At 39.5% G+C, this 22,312-nt stretch overlaps 1 long non-coding RNA gene across 2 annotated transcripts; it reads right to left on the reverse strand.

Moving 5' to 3' along the window:
- Positions 1 to 722: 722 nt before the first annotated feature.
- LOC135413613 (uncharacterized) lies at positions 723 to 20,910 on the reverse strand. 2 transcript variants are annotated; one of them, XR_010430308.1, is made up of 3 exons: positions 20,549 to 20,910; positions 1,727 to 7,525; positions 723 to 1,694 (listed from the first exon to the last, which is right to left on the reverse strand). It is a non-coding gene; the product is annotated as an uncharacterized LOC135413613 (long non-coding RNA). The 2 variants fall into 2 exon arrangements; XR_010430309.1 differs by having other exon boundaries at positions 20,650 to 20,909.
- Positions 20,911 to 22,312: the final 1,402 nt, after the last annotated feature.

Here is a 22,312-nt window from a genome sequence, read left to right on the forward strand (position 1 = left end):
GCTCCTTCTCCCCACTTGAAGCCCAATTCTAGTATCACATCCCAGGGCCACTTCTTTTGTACCCTTAGCCTTGGAAGAGGGGGCTGAGGATGAATCGCTCTGGGGACAACAAAACAGGTAGCAGAAAGGGATTAAGTTTTACTCTGTCTTCAGACAACTGCACTGTAATCTTTTCATTTTAACGAGTGAAAAATGTCATTAAATCCAATCTTCTAAGATTCTCGTTGTCAAATCTCACCTCCGGTGAAGTCTTTTATCACCTGTGAAATAAACAGCAAACCTTCCATAAATGAATTTACACTTAAGCATCATGTATAAAAGCTGTACAAGGCAGCAGAAAACTTCTGGAAAATGTATGTCTCCTGCAATCAGTTTTCCATGAAGGAGGATCTCCTGAGGCAGCAGAAGCAAAATTGAAAGTCTTGAGTATTGCTGGAAATAGGGATTTTATTTCAGCATTCAAGAAATTGGTTTGCACTAGAGGAAACAAAACTCCTATGTAATCTGATGATGATGATGCATAAATTATCTGTGCCTTATAGACCATTAAAAAAAAAAACAAACCCTCCTGACTTCTTTTGGTTGATTTCACTGTTTCTGGTGCTGCAAACACAAGTGTCAACTTACATGAAGCGGAAAAGCTGTTTAGTGGTCAGGAAACCTGTCTTTTCTAGTGAACAGGGAATGCAACTCTCAGACAGAAATAGCCCACCAAAAAGAAATAAGAAACTTCATGATTTATTATTCTGATTTACAAGCATGACAACTGTTACCTTTTGTAAAAAATATTACCATTACGTCTTTGCAGCAACCTATAAACACCAAAGAACAAAAAGCAAGGTTTTACTGTCTTGCAACAGCAAAGTAAAGAGTAGATTGAAAGAAAAAGCCCGAAATACCTATTATTCTGTAGGTAGCTGTAGGTAGGTGCTATGTTCACTTTACATCTGAGTGACCTTCTTAACACAGCCGACCTCAGAACAGCTCCTCTCGAACTGACACTTGTGTGTCGTCACAAACTATCAGGTCCTGCCACTAAACCTCAGACTGCCTTGAAGAAGTTTTAACCATTACAGTGCTTAAAGCAGCAAGGGCAGACAGCAGCTTATGGCAGCTACAGCACAGCTGAGTCACAGTTTGCAACAATGAGAAATCTTGGGAACAAGCCCCTGCACCAGGGCCTTCTCAAGCAGAGCACAGCTTAACTTAAAGTAACAGGGATGCCTCCAAACCAACGCAAATTGAAAAAAATCAGGAAGTCCTATGGTACAGTACCAAACAGTTCAAAGACTTCCACAGGCAGCTGTCAGGAATACTTGAGATGAGAAGCCTTTGGTCAGAGAGCTGAAGCAGGTGAATTCTCTCCTAGTTTTATTTTTCTACCATTTTTCCTCAATAGGATACAGAGAAATTCTTTAGCACCACAAAACACAGTCACGTATGTACTGCAGAGTGGTTATTTTTTTAATAAATATTCCAAGAAACCTTGTGTTAACATCTTTAGGATTATGAAATAGTAATATAAAAGACAAATGTAGACTTTTAATGTTACATATGCCATCAGCATCTTGGGGTACTAGAAGAATTTTATCTTGAAATAATGAAAAGCGAACATAAATAACAATAAAAAATACAGTTTTGATTTCTTGATAGTTACCATCCACTGTGTAAAGGTACATAACACAATCATGAATCTGGAATTTTGTATGGCTACACAATCATGAACAAAGCAGTAAAACAGACCCACACATTTTCATTTACAATATTCACAGATTTCTTCTAAACTAACAGCAAATGTAATTTGTCAGATTCATATGTCTCCAATATTGTGCAAAAAAGCAAAGCATTTTCATAGATGAAGCAGATATAGAGTGGGCAAGGTCTCCTGCTAAAAATCTGAGGGACAAAATGTAAAAGTTTAGGCCCAGAGTGGGCACTCACTTCATTGAGATTCCATTCCATGGCTTACTGTAAATCTACCTAAAGCAGCTCCTGAGTACAAAAGTAAGTTGATGTACCAGACAGGCTTTAGTGTCCAAGATGGCTGGAGGAAACTTTTTTTTAATGCAGGTCAAGTTTGCGTTCCATCAACAGTTGTTACTCATCAAATCCCAGATAATATTATTTGTGAACATGTCAGAGCTACTATAATAACACAAACATTTAGATTGCATTGGAAATACACTAAACACACAATAAACTGCTCCAAGTACAAAAACAATGTGGGCAGTTTTCTGGTTGTATCAAAACTGACATGAAAATAAGGAACTGAACTACAGCAACAACAATAACAACAAAAAGCAGCAACAAATCTGGTTAAACAGCTGCACAGCAAATATTTTAATAATGCAGAACTTGGTTACAAAGCCATTCCTATTGAAATGCATTAGTAGAGCCTGACTTGTTAACAGCAAGGCAAGCTAATAACAGTGTAATGGAGAAGGTTCTAATAACTCTCATCTCGTAGGAATTGCTATGTCTTTCTATTCTATATTTCATATCTATGTGGCAGGATAACAGAGGTGGCTTCGTTGACCCTGGCTGATCCGAGGAACCAGGTGCTTCTGACAACAGCAGAATCCTTTTGTCCTCATAACATTTCATATCTCGTGCTTCAATATCTAGTTTCTCACTAAACATTTGCCTGCACTCTCTCCCAACGGTGCAGAGCAGCATGATCCTTCACAACAGCAGATATAAATGTGCCAAGGATTAGTGCTATTACTGCTGGGTATAACTTTCCCAAACTCTTGTTATCCTCTGTCCTCTTAAAGAAAAGTAAAAGCCTACTGGTTTCTTGAGAGGCTCTGTATTAGCCTTCCTTGATGCATTCAGCTATGGGAAGGTAAAAACAAGTTTCTCACCACAGAGACAACTGAAGTCAGAACAGTGGGGCTCTCTTTGAGGAGACAGTTTGGGCTTAACACAAAATTAGCATAAGGACTTAAAAAAGGTTGAGAGAGAATGAAGATTGGACTGCATTACTACACTAGTTCTTAAGATGAAGCCACTAATAGCTATACCATTAGAATAGAAAGGGGAGAAGAAAAAGGCTGGTTATATTTTTTAAAAAAGGACATGTGATAAAAGGCACACCCACAAGAGGCAGAAAAACAAAAAGCTTGTTTCTTTCAGTGAACATATAGTCAAAGATAATCATGATTCTTTGACTGACTCTTGACTGCACACTGCCTTTGTTATCTCCTCCTGCTCTTGCAGAGGTTTTTCTCTTCCCTTTCTCAGCAGCTGTTGCTACAGGCAAAATCAGTGACTCCTTCACCATTTGCGGGAACTTATGGTGCTAGACATCACTCCATTCACAAATTGTGGCTCCACAATGACTACAACGATGTGAAGCCTGAGCTGCCCAACTGGTTCTAGTTTACATCAGGTAACTGGATTTGCACTGGTGCCAATGGGAACAGCACCTGATCCAGAGAGCCAAGCCATAAACAGGTGGGAAGAAGTCTGGAGAGAGTTCATCACCAGGGATATGAGAAAAGTGCGCGTGAAAGCATTTTAGTCAGCAGTCAACTCTAATTTTTAATTTTTTTTTTAACCACAACGGGTTTATCCAAGAGCCCTGTAGACTTTAATCTGGGTACATTACGCAACCGTGTCTACTATAGCATTAAAAGGCAGGTGTATTCAGAGACGCACACACAGAGATCATTCACAATCTCTGAATCACAAAGATATTTCTGCTGGCTCTTTGCTCTGCCACCTGTACACTCATCGCTAAGTCAGAGAACAGACCCATCAGTCTATTGTACAAGTTCAGAAAATCAAAGCCAGGCAGACGATGGCGTGGGAGGCTGAGCATGAATTGTTGCAGCGTTCTGACTAACACTTCGGCAGGGAAGCGCGCAGGAAGCTGTGCGGAGCCAGGAAGGACACTGCCCCGGTGCTTCCTTTCTGCCACTTCAAAAATATCGACTAACAGACCTCTTCTTAAAAAAAAAAAAAAAAAGTGCTTTGGACAGAACCTGACATTAGCTCTTGGCCTTTGCCTCATATTATCTTACTGAAAAATAGAAGGAAAGTACTGCAAGCAGTTAATAGCTTCTCTTAAACAGGATGCTGAGGATAGTGATTACAAGGCACTCTGTAGAAACAACTTTGAAACATTCAAGCTCTAGGCATGAATACAGTTTGTACAAGTCCTTGTTACTGTTTTATGAGCACAGAACACACTGTTTTCTTTCACTTACTCCCTTCCTAGTCACTCTTCATGTACTCTCTCTCCACATATTTTTTTAAAAGGGAATGTTGAACAACAACGACAACAACAACAAAGTCTTTTACTGATTATGCCATACACAGTTATTTGTATTGCCTTTAGTTTCGGAGTTCACAGGGGCTGTGTTATCACAAAGTCAGTCATGCTGAACTCTAGGCTTGAGACAGAGCTACCAAAATGATCTGTGACCTTGAGTGAGGCACTTGATCTCCCAGTGCTTCGATTAGTCATGTCATAAACCTGGGTAGAAAAGAGCACCCCAATGAAATACAGATGGTTCCCAAGAGATGAAGCTATCTTCTGTAAATTACAAACGTAGGGGCTTACAAATAAAAGGATCTCATATTTTCTTTCCTCATTATGGTAGGTGCTTTGCTTAAATCCTGCACAGCTTCACATCTATCCTAGTAGTATCAGAATATTGAGCTTACACACAAAAGTGTATCTGATTCACAGCTGAAAAGTAGCCCTGATAAAATTCAGCTTTATGCAAAGTGCTCTCATAAGCCTTACTGACCATTCAGCATAAGCCACTGCAAGCAGGACTTATAGTAGCAGGAAGCTTGAACTTAAGAAATGGCAGCTCTGTAATTGCTCTGTGTTTTAAAATTGATAGGTTTGACCTTTTCCATTTATCTTCTGTGGTCATTAATCAGCTCTGAGGTGAAAGCCAAACTTGCAGCATGTTATGTCCTTTCACTATTCACTTTTAGTTAAAATTCTAATCTTGTACTTTGTTTAATATTCCACACTGAAAGTGGGGTGAGATGGTCCCCAGGAGCTCAACAATCCATGCACAGCAAACCAAGTGCAAGGCATTCATTGTTAAATTAACAAAAGTCCACACCAAGTTATATCGTCTTTTAAGGCTGTAAAGGGATTTCACTCCTACTGACCAGCTAACTCCAGTAAAATCTTTAGGATTTTTAAACACTACTCCAGCCACTGTATTCCCTGCAAAATTTCAGACAGAAAACCTCAAAATCTTTCTTCATAAATTCTTGAATCACGGGCTCTTTGATCAACATCAACTGTACCATTCAAGGATTTTTGTAAATCCTGAGTGCCTTGGGAAATGCAATATACATGTAGCAAAAAGGCTACCTAATGGCCATATGGAATGCAGTTTATTCTTGCCCATTTGGAAGTAACATAGAAATGCCTGTATGAAATATCTCCAGGGACCCTGGCGCAAGACAGATGAAAATTCAGGAAATGGGTAGAGAGAAGAACAGAGAAACAGCTTTGAATGTTAACTGCCATTCACATCACTAGGACTTTTATTCAAAAATGAGGACAGAAAGAGATTATCATCTTTTATAAAGAGCAAAGCTCTGACATTATTTATCTATTATGCAGATAATATCTATACCTATCATGCAGATATTATACCTATCTGCATGATAGGTGTAATCAGCCCTCAGCTGATGTAAGTTGCACTATCTGCAGGGCTGCACACAGAAAAAAATCCAAGCAGACTTTTGGAACATGAATAATATACAAAGTCTCAGTGTATGACCTTCATATGTATTTTTCAATCCAAAGCTACCTAAAAGAATGAGTATTAAAAAAGTTTGATGTTGATTAATCAGGTCTGACTGTAATTAAATTTATGAATAGAGAGAAAAATGCAAAATTTTATTAACTGCGGAAGGAATGTTAGGTCCTTAACTGCCCAGCAAGTTTGTGAAGACAAAGGAGATCAGTTTACAAGGGTTAAGTAAACATAATATTTTATATTGCAGTTCAAATGAATCCAATTTCAACAAGACTGTGTAAGAGTCTAAAAATTGGTTTACCAGATTGAACATTTTTATGAACATTAAAACCCATTACATTGCTCTGAAGTACAGCTACCGAACAGCCAGAGCCACATAAAGAAACCATTTGTTTCTTAGCCCTATGGCTGAATTGCTTGTAGCCTCCTTGCTATTCATGTCTGGTGGGTTCCCTGTATTTATTTTTACATGCCTACATGTTGTGCATTTTGTACTCCTTTAAGTTTCCAAGGCCATGTCAAAACAAAATGTGTTCCTTAGTGGGTCAGCATAGAAACAGCCATACCAGACATTAACGTAATAACTCAATGCTTACTGCAAATCTGAGAAAAGTAACCAGTGGTTGTGAAACACAAATTTCTGGTAAGGGAAGGAGGCAGTACATGAACACAGTGCTCTGAAAAGTGCTGGTTTAGCAGTAGTTGACCTTAAAGCCCTTTATTTATGTGTAGTAAAGACATGCATTTATAACCTCTGTTTAGCTAATCACTGACTCTGATGAGGCTGCAAACAAAGCTGCCAATTAGCACTAATTATGATAGCAATATTTTATTCAGATTAACGAGTCTGAACCACTGAACTCCCTTGGAGAGGAAAAGTCTTTTTAAGCACTTTTCGAAAGACTTTCAAACACCATAGAATTAGTCCACAAATACTATGTGTGTATCCAATGAAGATAGCTCACCATTTGAGGGAAAATCAGCATCAGATAATGGAGAAACTGTTATACAGCATGACACAAGCAGAGTGGACCCCGTGTGCTTCCCGTAGCATTCAGAACAGTTCCCCCATCAAACCACAACCACCACTTCATAACATACCACTCCTTAGGAGCCATGAAAATCAAACAGCCCTCATCTTGAAGTTGATCATTTCTGATCTGCTGGTATTATGCATTAAAGCATTATCAGTTGTCTTAGTCTTACTTGGGCCATGCTTGTATTGTCGCCAGCACACAATAGCTGAGGCAAACCACTCACTCTGGTGAGACCAATGGGCAAAAGGCTGCCCAGAGGTAGACACCAGAGGTGAGTCCAACATCATGGAAGAAATTATCTTGGGCATTTTGAGCTGCAGCTTTTTATGGTCGAATTACAGGGCAGATAAACCTTTAATGTACCTCACAAGCAAGGCATACTAGGACTGGTGCGTGAAGAAAATTGAGGAAATGAAAAGATGTGGGCTATACTGCACAATATGCCACACTGGCTCGCGTCCTGCTGCCCCAGCAGCAGCTCTGACTGTGGCTGCCAGGGCCACACCTAGTGCAAGTACAGGGATCTCTTGAGATGCACTCTGAGAGAAATTTAATGTCACCATGAGCAGTTCCTCACACCACGAAGGAGCCATGTTTTTATTGCACCTGAAACACAACACTTGACTTCTCAGGATGTGTTAGTAGCAGATTTGTCAGGTGAGCCAAAAGGTATCCTCCCTTGGGCAGGCCAGCAGGAATGAATGTCCGGTTTGTCTCAACCAGGCAGGACTCGCTCTTGCAGCTCTTGCACTGAAAGGACACATTATGAGAAGTGAATTAACACACTGGCATCTCTATTAGCCATGTTAAAACCACCCAGAGCACAGACAGGATTGCCCACACCATGTATCCAGAAAGTGAAATGCATGGGTTTGTTTTGTGATGAGATGTGGCTCTTCCTTACTCTCCTCAAGAGAGTCACTGGAACAGGTTGCTGATGGGCAGGCTGCCTACCTGCACGGCAAGAGCAAGGCTGGGAAAGGGTCCAAAATCCAAAGAGGAGCTAGGGAGTAACCCAGTGACTGAAGGTCTGGTTTGACCAGGAAAAGCACAGTCTTCCCAGTAAAGACAACAATGAGTTGCAATAGGAGTGGGTGGGTAGGGTGGGGCAAGAGAAGGCTTGAGAGAATTGAGCCCAAATGACTCCCACACTCCAGAGAGCTGGAGACTGGCAGCCATTCTTTCTGGAAAGCAGCATACTGGGGGGTGTGAGTAGCAGAGAAAGACATTACTCCTTGTAGAGATGGGTGGGAGCTGCAATATTTGGACTCCAGTTTTCAATACCACCAAGTACAGAACATGTATGAGTCTTAGCATGTGTACCTAACAGACCCATCTCAATTTCCTAAGAGTTGTAAAGTCAAACTTTTAGCAGTGTAAAACATACAATGTAATTTGGAAAACCTGTGCTGCTGCAGGAAGCAAAGAGGCGTGCCTTAGCCTTCGTGGAAAAAAAAAGTTGTTTTGGCAAGGGCAATAACTAATGAGCCAGCGGTCGTTTAAGGTGGGCATAAATATTTGCATCTCAGAAACATTTGCCACCTTCTCCATGCTCCCCTTCACTCTGTCTGTTTTTCCCCTTCTATGAAGCCTCCTCTCTCACACGCTCTTTCCCTCCCCTCCTCTCCCTGCCTGCCTGCCTATCATCTTGCTCTAATTGTTTCCAGATTTGTGTGGGAGGTCAGGGCCCGGGAGTGCTGCTTCATGCCAAGTTTATAAACAGAGCAGTGTTTCCAGATGGCCACTGGCTCCAGCCTGGCTAGCAGGTTGATTGGGACCAGAATAACAACAGGTGGAGAACAGACAATGAATTCCTTGACACTTATTTTACTCCCTCTGCTTTTTCCCCCCTTCCCTCCTCCCTGCAGCCACCACGGCTACCACCAGCAGACCTTCAAGCTCTTGAATCTGGGCAGGGAGTCAGGACACGGGGGAGGGAGAGAGTAGGAAGAATGATGAAAGAAAGTGCAAGTGACTTCCTTGACCAAATAAAAGGCAGGGCAGGAAAGGGGACACATGCTGCTACCTCCCTGCCAGCCATTACTGCTGCTGTTAATTAAGGTGTCCTTCAAGCCCTTATGAAAAAGACCCTCTGAGATGAAATAACAGAGAATAAACAAGGTATCTTGGAGAAATAGAGAAAATTATAAGATTGATTTAACATTGCTCCTTAGGCAACTGCATGCAATCAGCTTTTGTCAAGAAAGCCTGAGCCACTAAGCCCATTGGGAGTGATGACACATCTGCAGTTACTGTGAGCTCTGTACTCTATTTCTCCAGATAGACCTAGTTTCCCCCAGGCTCTGGCTTGCTAACCCCCCTCCCAAGCTCCTGCCCTTGCCAATCTCCCTTGCCTCTCCAAGCTGATGTCTTCTTTCCACTCTTCACACCAAATTCCCACTTTCCTCATCAGAAGTTGTTTATAGAAATGATGGGAGGAGGGAAAAGAAGTTCAGCAGAGGTGCTTTTCTTTCTATTACCTTGCTCTTCCCAGCGCATTTGCAGAAATTATTTGGCACAACTGCATTGCTCCAATGCCTGGGTTTAGAGCAGATCAAAATGAGGCCACCAATGGCACAAAACTGCAGCAGGTCCAGCTTCAGGAGAAGGAGAAAGAGGCATAACTTAAAGCAGACAACTGCCTGGATTTTGGTCCTGCAGTAACATGAAGGCACACTTTATGTGCATACACAGATTATAGACAACTCTACCACCATATTCTTCCTGGAAATTCCCAAAAGGAAGGCAGTGCAAATGAAAGAGGAGTCAGGGTCAGAGGAGTAAAGCTAAATTTTAAATGCCTAGGCTGCTTCAAGTTCTGGCAAACCTTTTAGGAAGGCATGAACGAAAACACATCAGGGGGATGCAAGAGCTGGATACAGTTTCAGCTGTACACTGAGGGTACTGGGACTGCTCATCCTCCTCACTGAACCTACCAGAGATCCATATGACTGGGAGCTGGACTGCAGGAGGAAAAGATGAGGAAAAGATGAGGAAAAGGGAGTGCAAGGGATACTAATGAGGGGTAATAGGGAGTAACAGTCAGTCTTACAGATTAACTGCAAGTGTTCCTATTTCCCTGCCTGGCCCAATTCTGCACTCCTTAGGGTAAGACAGCAGAACCATTAAGAAGCAAAACCATAAATGATAAAAAAATATTATCATCTCCAGTGAATTAATGGCTAATGAGACTAAACTATTAAAACTGCTGGACATGACTCACCAATAGGCTTGACAAACTTGATATATGCAAGAGAAAGAAAAAAAGGCAAAATTTTCTCTCCATTTCCCACTAGTGCTTACACTCTCCAGATGGTTAAATTTAAATTAGGATGAATATCCTAGAAATAAACCCACAGAGAAGTATTAGGATTGCAAAATTAAAAGCTGCTGTCTTTAAAAAAATTATTCTTTAAAAAATAAGTGGCTGCCTTAAACAGAATATTATCCAAACCTGGTAATTAACCCAAGACGCTAAAGTGAATTTTTTATTTTGTTTATGTTTGCTGCCCTCCTCACACATAAACAGAGAAATTCAAAAAATGGTGAAATGGCATACACAGTCTTCTCTGTTCTAATACAATGATTAGTAAACTGACTGAACTGCTCACATGTGTAAAACAGAAGTTTCCCTATTCATTATTAATAGCATATTTTCTTATTTGCAACTTTATGTTCAGATCCTTAATTGTTGACATGTACTCTTGGATTGTCTCTAAAATACCCCAAAAAACAATTTTTTACTCAAGTACCAGTGTGAAGGTGAACTGAAATTTAATAGGACTACAATTTGCTGCTACTCAAAAAGCTCTTATATAAATGGTGTGTGAAAAGCAAGCATGATTTAAAAAGCATTTGCTAATATTTGCAATGCAAAACTTCTCAGATTCTTGCATGTGAATACCTGGAAGCAGATTTGGAAGCATTTAAGGGTTTTCATGAATGTCAGCAAATTGTTAACAGGTTTTTATTTTCCTGGTGAAATTTCATGACTAGTCTTAGCTGTCAAATTTTATACTGCGTAAGTTCTACATCTACAAATAAACACAAAAACATATTAAGCCAGTTAAAAAATTTTTGCACTTCCAAAGCTTCTTGTATCTCAGGATCTCAAAAAAGTTTAAACAAACAGTGTGCCTAATCCTAAGGATTGGTTTAAATGAGGTCACTCAGCACCTTTTAAGTAGATGCTTAGGATATTTTGCCAGAGCAAAAGAGAGATCATTTTATGTCAGTAGGGTAGCTCCAACAATTTGGAGGTTCTCCCAGTTTCAGACTATAAATTCTTTGGGGCAGAGAATGACTTTGACCATATGCTTCGATAGTAGAATCTTGATTTTACTGGGAATTCTGGACATAACTGAGATGCAAGCAGACTAACAAAGAAAGTGTTTGCCAAAGCCACAGTGTTCACCAAGGCAGGATTTAGGCCTGATAAAATGGTAATTCTTACATTCATATGACATCCAAAATTCTACTCATGCACAGAGTTTCCATTTATTTCTTGAGCATTATTTGGACTTTAGACTCATCTATTTTCATGTGCCATTAACACTACTGCTTTTGACACAGCACTATGTTTTGTATAATTCGTAAACACTAGGCTATGCCTTTCCCATTGCTGCTCCTGTGTTCTACTGAAACCTGTGTACTAGGTTTTTCAAAAAGAAATTCAGTTCATTGGTTGGTTCATAGATGTTTTGTAATACCTTTGTTTCTTCTGAACAGAATTTTCCAACTCTGAAGTATTAAATCCAGGACAAGTAACCTTGAGAGTTGACTGTGCACTGAATTCAAAGTTTCTGTAGGGAAGGTATGGACCTTATGCAGAACTATGGATACTTACATGAATCCTGGTTTCTCTTTAAGCAGCTCATCACATGTGGACCACTCTTTGGTGAGAAGGTAAAATGACATTTGTATTTTAAACTGACAAATAAGTTTTCAATAAGTGGAAAGTCAAAGACAGGCCTAAGAATTAGTAGCCTAAGTGATTCTTTTGAGTTTGTTTGCTTAATGCTGATTTGCAGTGCCGATGTCCACATGAACACAGCATGGTAAGTAGATGTTCTCATTCTGGATATGACTCCTTAAGCCTTTTCACACCCAGACAGCACAGTGGGAAATGCCAGGAAGTCTGCCTTCAGCCACTGGCTCAGATATCAGGTTAAGCTTGAAAGGTCAAGTTCTGGGAATCCACATTGCAGAAGCTTTATATGTAAATGTTAGCAAAAGGATTCATCTCACCTAATTTCCTAAGTCTTAAAGCTAAACATCTACTGGAAGATGCTTAGATTACAGGTGCTTCTTTTATAATCACCAGAGACAGACATCTCTACAGGCATCTTTACTGGAAGGATTTCTCACTTGCACACTGTTCACTGTAGAAGGACTTTGGAAAACTAAGATAGCTAGAAACATCTTTTTTTCAGATGTTAAAATAGAGATTCTGCTCTAAGCATGGCAACAGCTTTTTGGACTTTGCCAAAGATTAAGCTCTTCACACAGATGTAGCTTTTGAGATGTACTGGTGCAACAACATTTTCAAATGTGAATGTTTCTGAACATTCCTGCTGTAGAGAGATTACATAAACGCTTCCTCAATTGTAGCTTATTTAGAAATGAAGTGCATACCTTAACTAATATTCCTTAAAAAAAAATACCAGCCAAGTTTCTCCACACATAACTTTTGAAACACCTCAAACAGGGATGAAGTTATTTTTCCCTTCAAGAAGTTGGCAGGATAATGAAAAGGCTTGTGTGGAGGAGGTGAGAAATACCATTTCTAAATGCTGAGAAAACCAACTAAACTATCCACAGTGACAACCCATATTCAGTGACTCTGGATTATTTGTTATGCTAGTCTGAACTGCTGTTCTGAACTAATGATACAGGCAGAGCTGTGACTGAAGGTGTGACAACACGCAAATATTGCCCATATAAGATCCAGGAAATTTTTAATTAAACTGGAATTCATCTTTGTGCAGTTAGAGTCCACTCACAAATATTCAAATAGTTGGGTGCACTCTCCTGAGAATTCAGAGACAAAAAGTATGACTCTGTTAGATGACCACTGCAAGGACTCTGAACAGTCCCCTCATACAGAACAGTATACAGACCCCTCATAAAAGCTTTTTTTCCAGGAAGCACCTCACAAATTCAAATAAAAACACAAAGGATGAGATAACCAGTCTGGGTGAGTAAGTTAGATTCACTCTGTGGTGTGCCCAATGGCTGTTACTCTGAAGAGCAGACTGCAGCTTTGGGCATTAAACTATCATATTTCTGTTCTTCTGCTAGCCAGTCCAAATTCCCTGGGCAAAGAGGCACAGTACCATCTCAGTGGGACACCGCAGTCCAACCCAGATGGTCTGAGAGCTACTCAGTAGTACAGCAGGTCCCAGAGATAAGCCTGGCACCTACCACAATTTGTATGTTTTGAAAAGCACACAAATGCTGTAAGCAGTTTCATTGAGACGAGTCCTGATAATGAATATAGAAATAATTAATTACATTATTCTGCTGTGTTTTCTATATAGGAGCTCAAACATGTCACCTCAGGCTGCCTTTTTGTTGTTGTTGTTGTTGTTCTTTGACACCCTAAAGACTGGGCAAACACAGCAAATACATTTGAGCGAAACACAGAATATCTTAAATGAAACACATGTAATGTCAAGGGCTGCTCCATCACAGGAAACGGCAAATTAAAGAGATACAGGGAGAGAGATTATAGTTATGACCACTGAACATCAGATGTTCAGTGTACACTTAGTAGAAAAGATGATAGAGAACTGTGGATTGCAGGGAACCTAACCGATGAAACTGAAATAAAGCATTTGCTCCACAGGAATTTATTGATTGTGAGGTCAGAGCAAAAGGAAAATCTTAGGAGATTTTCCCTACATGTTTAATGAGATATTAACTGCAAGATTTTTTTAAAAACACATGAAGAGAAAAAAAAGTCATGCTTTGTTCACTTTAAATTGGAATACCTATATAAATATTAAGATGATAGAATAATCTGCGTCAACACTTCCATCTGTATTAGTGTAATTGTTGCACTGGACTGCTCTTTTGCTGAAGAATACTACAGTATTTGTACAACTATTTACGTATCTCCTACTGCCTATCTTGTAATGATTCAAGACTCAATTCAATTTGTGGCAGCAGTCTACAGTAGTAGATAGTGTCATAAAGGCATATACTGTATGAATGCAATTAAAAAAAAAATTAAAAAGAAAATAAAATTAACCTCAAATGTTAATTGTAATCCCCTCCTTATTTTTTTATTTATCTGCAAGTGTAGTGGTCTGGAAACTACTGACAAATACTGACTGTATAATAACTAGCACTATGCTGTTCTTGTACCTTTTGTACACAACAAATTGCAGCAATGGAATTCTGCCTAAGAGCTGCTGTGATATCGTGGACTGCACAATGAAGCCCTAAGTTGAGCCACTAAAGTCTGTAAACCATTATAATAGTACTATTTTGTCTAAATCATAGAGCCTAAAAGGTCTAATAGATCAACACGTTCTTCTGTTTGCCAGAGGACTACCCATGTTCTGAAACTTCACAACAATTCAAAGAAGAACAAATAATAGAGATTAATGAGCAAAGAACAATGTAGTTATTGCAGTGGAGTTGATTTCTGAAACAAAACAGAATTTAGCAGCTAAATAAAGTGGAAACTATTAACTTCATCGTTATTACTATGCAAAGGCAAGTAGCAACTGTGTAATTTAACTAGGTCCATTATGCAACCTTTTTTCTAACTCATTCCTGATCTACTAAACTAATCTCTGATTTTTAGGGGAGTTGAAAATGAATTAAATGGATTAAAAATGCAGCTGAAAGCCAGGATTATTTAAGGAAGGGAGAACAATAGGAAAGCATGACAAGGAAAGATCAGCCATTTGACAATGAAGCAACATCCTGAGCCTGAAGCACAATACTATTGAGTAAGCATCTGAGAAAATGTTTTATTTCTTCACCCAGGATGCATTCTCTTTCCTATTTCTCCTCCCCTCCTAGCAGTGGACTTTGGCCTTAGAGAAGTTTAACTTGGGTTTCCCTAAATGGGACCAAGAACTCCATTTGTTATGTAGTTCTGTAATTATCTGTCTTACATTTATAGTGTATACTGGATGGCCCAGTTTCATCCCACTTAAATCTGAGCAGCCACCCGTGGGCTGTAGGACCCCTAAGTGCCCTTTACAGTCAATGGAAAGAGACACTCCAGCAGCTGACAATGCAAAGCCAAAATACATCTCACCTTCTGGAGACCTCTCATCCTCCACTGATTGTAAAGGAAACCTAAAATGGGTACACTTAACACAGGTGGTTAAAGCTAGGTGGGAGGATTCCCGTCCAACATAGCCTGTTCTGCTTTTACAACTGCTCCTCCCTACCAGAAAGAAGGAGGTTCAAAAGGTTCTTCTCTCCACAATGTTTGTTATATGTGTTTCAATAACTGTTCCTACCACAGTTTTCTGGGCAGCATGAGCAAGGGTATTTATCTGACTATAATGCTAGCTTCCTCCAAATAATGTCTTGTTATGTACTTACCAGAAAAAAAAACTTTGTTTGTCCAATAATCATGCTGCAATCATGCAAGCCCTAAGATTTTTAATTTTCAAAGACACCACAGTGCCTATCAGGATATAAGAAATTTTCACCTTAATTTTTGTTCACATGAACTAAGCTATTGCAACACATAGGAGCATGGTCAGTAAATTTAGTGCAGCATTTCAATAACAAAAGTCAGGCACTTTTGAAGATTTGGAAAATATATTGAAAGGCTACATATTTGAAGCTAACATCTTTTCATTTACGCATGTAAAACCAGTGCTACCCTTTTATCTAATTTCCTGCCCCTTTACTAGCGATTCAGTTACAGCTCCTTTCTGTTAGGAACTGGCAGTTCAGTAGTTCAGCAGTTCAGCAGACCAAAAAGTAATGTAATATTTTGCAAGTTTTGTTGGAAAAGCAATATAGAAGTGCTGTTACTAATGAGGAACATACTCATACTACAACTGGACTTTAAGAAATTAATGAAAAATAAAAAGTCCCTGTCTGCCAACTGTTGCACTTGTACAATCCTTAGTGATTAAGGAGGGCTGTATGTGTTCACCTAAAGACACAACTGAGTCCTGTCATGGGGCTGAATCTACTAAAAAGCACCACATTTCTTCAAATTCACTTACAGGAATAATTTAGACTCACAGATTTCAATCATGCTCTGCATAAGAGGTCCAGCATACTTTCTTAGTTTGGGGACAACAGAATTAGAGATGGGTCCACCTTAGAGCCCCAGTCAAAATGCATCTTCCTTTTAGAGAGGTTCAAAACACAAATCCGATCCAAATTTTAGATTCCCCCTCATATAAACAGAGCTTCCAACTCTCGTTTCTTGCTTCAGAAGAGAAGGGGATAATTCTTTAGAACATTGCAATTCTTACTTGTATAACTCAATTTAAACTTAATAGAGAAAAAAGTTATTGACACAGTTATTAAATCATCATTTGATGATCACTGAAATTCATTGGAATCTTTCTTTAATCTTGCGTATTTAAAAGCCCTTGGTTTTTATTTGTTGTGTTTCAGGACACCTGACTTGACTGCAGTGACTGTGATCACAATTTCACCTGCCAGGTAAAAATAAATTCTGCTTTTGCAACAATTTTGTGGATAGTTTCCCTTGTCTCTCTCATAACTTCATCTTGAAGCTCTTTTTTTTTCATACCCACTATATTACTTAATGCCTGCATTTTTTTATTGTTGTGGTTTTCTACTTTTTTTTTTTCACTTTTTTTCGTCGACTTTATTCTTTTGCTGTTCTTCATTTTTGCTTAGTCTAACATTTATTGTAGTTTATTTTTAGGATACATATATATTTGGGGTAGAATTCTAATCTGAACATTTACATAATGAGTTCATTTTTTTATTGGAAAAATATATAATTGATGACTGTTCTTACTCTTCTGAGAAATGCCAATAACAAATGGCAGGCTCCACTTCAATGAATCCTTTGCTGCTTTAACAAAACAAAACACCGAAAGCAAGCAAAGAAAGTACAATAGGATAATTTTTTACAGTTTATCCTGGGGTCAAAAATATTACAAATGTTGGTGTTTGACTTTTGCATCTGTCATAATCTTATGCTGAAATACCATTCAAATGTCAATAACATTTTGCAAAAAAACATGAAAGATATATACTGTAAATAATCACACTGAGAGGAAATAACACACTTGAAACTGGAAATTCCTTTTTTACTTCCAGGCAGAATTCTCAGTTTATTTAGATGTTAAAGAGATCTATTGCCTTTTAAAGTACACTGCTAATAGCTGGGTTAGTGTAACTGCCCTTTTCCCACACACATATGTTTTTTCAGAGTAACACCTACTGATACACTTTTCAAACCCTTAAATCCCCTCAGATTCTCAAAGTGCTCTTCTGTCTTCATTTCTGTATGATGGTCACAAAGCATGAAGCCTACTGGAATAAATATAGTTTGTGAATGAGAGTCCACAGGTTTCACCACTGTTTGAGCATGTGTGTAGATCCCAAAGTTGTGTTTACCTAAAAAAATCCCACTGAGTTAAGGCTTCTCTTGAATAATATAAAATTGAATATTATTTGCCAAGGCTAATTGTCTCTTAAACCTCATATATCTGGACAGGATTCCAAAGAAGTGTTAACAGAGTGAATGACTGAGTAAGAACAGGCAAGGGCACATATTTAAAGTGAGGCACCCACGTGAACCAAAAGGGCATACCAATACACAGGCATTCTGTGGTGACATTATTGGCACCACCCTAGTAAAGCTTTTACTTTTACCTTTGCTACGTTAATCCACGCTGCTTATTTTTTCACAACTGGTATTTTTTGTTAGATGTAGAACATCTACTATGAAGTAGTAGTTTCTAAAAGAGAGGACTGGGAAAGGGGGAGATTGTTGAGTTTTGGAAAGGGGTTGTTTGTGTATTTGTTTTCTTACATTTGGCAAAACTCCAACAGCTATTCTCCAGAAATTTCACAAGAAACATTCATATGGGCAGGAAATCTACTGGCAAGAAATGGCAGATGAAAGAGTTATGTACTGTTGAATGAGAGTTTTGCACCTGCACATTGCCTAAGTTTGAGAATATGCTATTAATATAATAACAATAGCATAATCAGTAGGATGCGTAGTCATCTACCAAGAAGATTTCGTTTCGAGACCTCATGGATAGTTTTGGCATTAGTGCAAAACAAGGAGTTTGAATCAATTTCAAACGTGCACTAAATGGAAAGGGGGGAAGCGGGGGAGGGAAATTATTCCTATCAGGATATCACATTTAAAATTAAGACAAGAACTGTGTAACTGGGCCCAGACGAGTCTATTGGAGGACCAAGGACACCAGTGGGATTACGGTAAGGAGGGGTCAGAGGAATCCTGCTTCAGACTCATTCACTGGATTCTGGTTTATTTCTGCTTTATGGAGAAACTTTTTTTTCCCCTTGGGGTCATTAAACTGAAGACTGGAATAGAGCTGTTCAAAAAACTCCTGTGGAACACTTTTTGGGGTCAGGATTTGGTAATTCATTGAAATCAAAATATTTCCAATGCATACCAAAACATATCAAAAAAAGTTTCAAAATAAGTGTTGTCCCAGTTTTGAAACCTGGAAGCCCTGAGGTCTTTAGTTCAAAGGTAGACTACTTGGTGGGCCATCCGGCAATGACAGGCCATCAATCGTGTACCCTGCCAGTCGGAAGGTTGAGCAATGGTCTGCCAGCCAGAGCCCTGCAGGCTTGCAGAAGAACTTAGCCAAAATCCAGCTGTCCCTGAAAAAAGTTTATATTTCAGTCAAGTGCCAAGGTCTCTCTGAAATTTGCCAAACAGCTTTGCTTTTGAGACTGGTTTCATCAGCTTTTCTGTGTAGACATGTGTTTTTTTCCAAATAAATCATTTCACCCCAAAGAAACCATTTTATCTACCTCAGTAATCACCTAGATCATGCAAAATGGTATAGCATCCCTGTATTTGTCCCTGTACCCATGGTGCTGCTTCTGATTTCAGGCACAGAAAGGTTATTACAGACCTTGGAGATGTGCAATTTGGTCTTTTCAAGCTGACCAACACCTCTGCCATGCAAACAGTCCACTCCTTACTGAATTTCACCCCAGGTGGTTTCTAAGCAGCCACAAGGAGGTAATGCCCACTACTTCCTTGGTGAGAAGGCTGAGACCTGGCCAACATTGTTTATGAGGAGTTTTGGCCCCTTCCTACTGGGATCTGAAGGACTATGAAAGTAAGAGAAAACACAATTTTTTTTTTTAGTGAAGAAATTACTATAATCAACTAAACCAGTATCCATTAAAAACAGTAATACAGAAATATGAAACCTATATTGCTATCTCTTACATAAGTATTATGGTATATCAACACAGAACATACAACACCAATCATAAGAGCCCTATGAGGGGGTGGGGAATGCACTGCTGAAACTCTGAACTACAATGGTACAAGAACTGCTGCCCAGCCACACTTGCTGCCCAGCCCAAGTTTTCCTACATGATAGATAAGTTTGCCTTCATTGACACTCATGGGAGCAACTTACTCATCTGGAATTTAGTCCACCAGAAAGCTAAAATACTTTGCATGGCCTGTGAACTGAGAGGCGACAGTGAACCAACATCCCTAGAAAACCATGTGCTGATCAAGACTTTCTACTCCTGCAGACAAAAATGGTTTAGGGGCTGACCCGCAGCAGTTTATTCATATATTTACTGAGCAAGATTGTTCAATAGTCTCCATATCGGCTAAACCACTGCTTTCATCTAAATAAGACTTTTACTATAGTCTTTAAAGACAGCTAAATCAACACAGTATGCATCAGTATGTTATCAGCAGCAATGTTTTCTGAGGTTTGTTTTCTCTCCTTTATTCACTGTAAAATTCATGGAGTTGTAAGGAATACTGAGTAGGAAAAGCCATTTTAAATTGCATGTTTATGATTTTAATCTCATTTGAACAACTAACCTATAAACTGTATCATTCTGCTATTAGAAAGAAGAAATAAAAATTATATAAAACTTGTAAAGAATCACAGAGTTCTTTTCCAGATTGCTAACAGTCAGTAAATGCCTCAAAAATCTCTCCTACTTCTTTACAGAGATTAAAATTCATCAGTCCAGCAAACTGGACTATAAAATCAGCGTATCGGCCCCAGAACGAGCACACTTTTCCGTTGCAGTAACATAGCTAAGATGCATTTGTGAGACAGCAGGCTGGCACGGGGCCCTGAAAGGTATTCACCATTTTGTAAAACAAAGCAGCCATCCATAATGTTTTTTGTTTCCAGATAATAAAAGGAAAGTCTCATTTTGTGACTATAAAAAAAAAATGTTAAAGTAGTACAGCTGTAAGCAGAAATCCAGTCCACTTGTGGTTTAAAGAGCTCCACGCCTACTGTACATAAAATAATATGCTGATATCATTAGCATAGACAACAGCTTGTTTTCAATTTGGCTGCAGATAATGAAATTATCCCTTAAATTACCATAAAGTGGAACAAATAAACACAAAAGCAAACTCTTTTTTTTTTTTCCTTCCCCCCCCCTTCAGCAGCGCTGGCTTTCAGCTATTTAGAATAAAAGCAAAGCTTCTGTTTTTCCAGAGCTCCAGTTTGACCTCAAGCAGATAAAGAACATGAAATGACAAACACGCAGCAAAGAGTTACTGTGTCCTTCCCCCCTGGCCTCTGTTTACATTAGGAAATGTACCCGGGGAGGCGGGAAGGGGAGGCAGGAGGGCTGCCTTTCAGCGCCGCGCTCAGCTCCGTTGGCTCCGGCTGGAGCTGGCCCCTGTTTCTGAGTAAGCTTACTCCACTCCAGATGTGCCGCGGCTCCAGCGTGGCTGCCATGTACAGTAAATCGGCATCTGAGGGCTCGTCAATCTGTGGGGTAGAGCAATTGCGGTCTCGCCAGGCCGCCCCACTGGCACAAACAGAAATTTGCGCCGCTGAACTGGAAAAGGAGAAGGAGGAGGAGGGAGAGGAGGGAAAGGGGCGACGGGGGGGGAGGGAAGGAGGCAAATAACGGGAGAGCAGTGTGTGAAAGTTAAGGGTCTGGAAGGTGTCTGCTCCCGGGAGGAGAAGGGGAAGAAATAAACACTAACAGCCAACGGAGGAAATGTTCTTAATGCATTTGTAAATTTACTTGTAAATGTTTTACACTTAGAGAGAAAGGGGAATGCTGCGTATCGTTTGGCAGTGCTGGCTGTCTATAGGTCCCTGTGGATATACTGGTTTAGTACGACTTGTAACCAGGGCAAAAGAAACATAAAATAGCTGGGAAAACACAGCCAATTAGTCATTACACATAGATTGTAAAAACAAGAGAGAGAGACAGAGACAGAGAAATAAATGCCCTCAGCAAATTGAGTCCCTCTTGTTTATGTCCTTGCAACAAGAGCATGAAAAGCAGAGGCAACGATGCCTTCTAATCAAAGTGCAACTTGCAAAGCAGTCAGTGCTCCCATTCAAAATCCTCCAGGATTTCCTGACACTCACAAGATTTACCTATTCGCTGTCATTGTAAAAAACAAATTGTTTCACTAATCAGGCAGTTTGCTTTGGACCCAACCCCAATTGTATGGACTCCAAGTTGGACGTTCATTTCTGATCTCCTGCCGCCTACGCAGCCGTTACTAACTGAGTTTTAATAGGATGAGAAAACGATCTTTTATAGTGGGTTCAAATGAGCTACCCAGCTTCAGGCTGACTATAGCTGTGTTTTCCTAATCATCATTTTTTAATAGCAATTCTGAGGATGAAAATGCCTTCTCCCCCTCGCTTCTCTTCCAACAGCGCCAAGTCTAGGAATGTAAATAAGTGTTAAATTGAAACACAGAACAAAAAAGGGTCAGATTTAGTGTAATTGAGTCATAGTTAAATTTAGGCTGCTTTTATTTGCAAATGTGGACTTTAATAGCAGTTCTATACAGCATCTCTGGGTAGAATGAGATGCCTTATTTATTTATTATTTTTAGAGTGATTCTGCCTGGCATTCTCAGCAAAGGCTCCCAGTCCCATTTGGCCAAGCATTCCCAAAAATGAGCTTTGCATTTTCAAGACTCTCCTTTGCTAGAGAGGCTATCCTCAGAGTACCATCTGGGTTAAATGGCAGTACCTTAAAAGGACAGAACTACCATCAGCTCTTCCAAATTTTCAAAAATTGTGAATAAAAGCTGAAAAATCACAAGGTGTAAGATTTTCCAAGGGGTATATGCAGCATCCTTTCTTGTCTCCTAATTTGTGAGTTTTCAAACCCTCCCGGCACACTGTAAGATTTTGAAAGTTTCTTTTTTAAAAGGAATGCTCAGACTCTTGCAGTATCCCTTGATTTAAAGAATGGAGGATTAAAAATATCAAATATCATTAGATTTGAAATGACTGTAAGACTTGGCAATACAACATACAGTTCTCTATGGCACTTGATTTTCCTCAGCACTCCCTTGACAGGATGGGGTAATAAGCCCTCTCCCCT

This window comes from Pseudopipra pipra, chromosome 1, assembly GCF_036250125.1.
Source record: "Pseudopipra pipra isolate bDixPip1 chromosome 1, bDixPip1.hap1, whole genome shotgun sequence".
Taxonomy (NCBI): Eukaryota; Metazoa; Chordata; class Aves; order Passeriformes; family Pipridae; genus Pseudopipra; species Pseudopipra pipra.